This window comes from Orycteropus afer, unplaced genomic scaffold (genome assembly GCF_000298275.1).
Source record: "Orycteropus afer afer isolate SDZICR_OR568_19922 unplaced genomic scaffold, OryAfe1.0 scaffold00541, whole genome shotgun sequence".
Classification (NCBI taxonomy): Eukaryota; Metazoa; Chordata; class Mammalia; order Tubulidentata; family Orycteropodidae; genus Orycteropus; species Orycteropus afer.
Window position 1 is genome coordinate 960,851 of NW_006922128.1, and position 2,007 is coordinate 962,857.

The following is a 2,007-nucleotide window of genomic DNA, read 5'->3' on the forward strand; positions in this document are numbered from 1 at the left end:
TAGCGACCCCTCCTTGGGTTTCCGAGGCAGTATCACTACAGAAGTAGGATTGCCCAACCTTCCTTCTGAGGAGTGGCTGGTGGGTTTGAACTGTCAGCCGTCTGGTTAGCAGGCAAGTGTCTTAGCCACTATGCTACCAGAGCTCCTGGGTAATGTAGAGGATCAGCAAAAAACAGGAGGGCCCTCAACGAGACAGACCAACACAGTGGCTGCAACAGTGGGCTCAAATATCACAATGCTCGTGAGGATGGTGCAGGCCTGGGCAGTGCTTTTTTCCGCAGAGTCACCCTGAGCCACTCCGTTCTGTAGTACGCAGGGTCACTCTAAGTAGAAGCCAACTTGACGGCACCTAATGGCACCAGTGGGCGCTCTGGTAGCATAGTGGCTAAGGCACTTGACTGCTAACCAGGAGGCTGGCAGTTCAAACCCACCAGGCACTCCTTGGAAGGAAGATGGGGCAATCTACTTCCATAGTGATACTGCCTTGGCAACCCAAGGAGGGGTCGCTTTGAGTCGGGTCCGACTCGATGGCACATAACAACAACAACAACAACGGCACCAACAACAAAAGGCAACAGAGTCGGGAAGTTTGTCTTCCTGATACCGGAGGTAAGCTCGCCCCACCTCCCCTCCAGGTCTGTCATGGGGCTTCTGGAGATTGTTTTGCTCAGGCTAAGGTGCCACTTTGTATTTTTCGTTGCCTAGAAAAGTCTCATCACTGATGGGAATTTTACCAGACACTTTTTCTGCACTATTGAGGTGACCATAGGATTTTTCTCCTTTAATCTGTCAAACTAAAAACCTAAGTCACTGCTGTTGAGTTGATTTCAACTCATAGCGACCCTTCCTTGGATTTCTGAGGCAATATCTCTACAGAAGTAGATTGCCCAGCCTTCCTTCTGAGGAGCGGATGGTGGGTTTGAACCGCCAGCTTTCTGGTTAGCAGTCAAATGCCTTAGGCATGTACTTAACTATTTACGTTCTAATGTAAAAAGTCTGAATTTCTGGATCATGCACATCATAAAACTTAGAGATGACTGATTTTCCTTTATATGTACATTGTTGTATTTGGATTTTTAATATTTTGTTTAGAATTTTGTACTCCAGCTATAGCACCTACGTCTGCCTCTGGGCAGGTCTTTCAATCTTGAGTTTCAGTTTCCTCATTCGTAAAAGGGGGTGTGGTAGTTAACGTTGTGTCAACTTGGCTGGGCCTGGTTGAGTGGCTGGGCAGCTGGATGTAGTATTCCACATGATAAGACAGGTATTAACTCCATGGTGGAGTCTACTGTGAGCAGCTGAGTAGCTGCCTTAGGGATGTGGTCTGCTTCCTGTATGTAAGGAGAAGCTCTGAGAGAGGTGTGTAGCTTTTTGGCACGCTTGGATCCTGCATGTAGCCAAGTCTTCAGTCAGCAGCCTGCCATGTTGCCTACTGATCTCGGGACTGTCTCTGGACTTGAACTAGTGGCATTTTACTTGTGGACCTTGGGTTTATCAGCCTCGGCAGCCAGCAGCTGCCTGAGTGAAGAGATGCCTCCAGCTCCAAGGTCGAGGGGCCTTCACCCAGCCCCTAGAGCTGGCACTTTGAACTCAGACTTCCAGCCTCCGAAACTGTAAGAGAATAAACTCCTGTTTGTTAAAGCCATTTGTGCTCTTTGTATTAAAGCAGCACTTGTTGTTGTTAGGTGCCATCAAGTCATCTCCAACTCACAGCGACCTTATGTACAACCGAATGAAACACTGCCTGTCCAAGCTCACAGTCCTTGCTGTACCTGAACAAGCAGCATAGAGAACAAAAATGGGGTGATGATGGTGCCATGCCAGCAGGCCCTGTGAAAATTAAATGGGTGGTTAGTAGACTTCCAGGTCATTATCTCACTGAGCACTGTCAGACCACTGACCGTGAGAGCTGTCTGACACACGGTGAGCATCGTGGGACCACTGACCGTGAGAACTGTCTGACACACAGCACCGTGGGACCACTGACCGTGAGAACTCTCTGACACA

At 48.8% G+C, this 2,007-nt stretch overlaps 1 protein-coding gene across 1 annotated transcript in view; it reads left to right on the forward strand.

The window, feature by feature from the left end:
- Positions 1-2,007, forward strand: part of CEP72 (centrosomal protein 72) — a 65,814-nt gene that overhangs the window by 61,331 nt on the left and 2,476 nt on the right. The gene's annotated exons all lie outside the window — the stretch shown is intronic.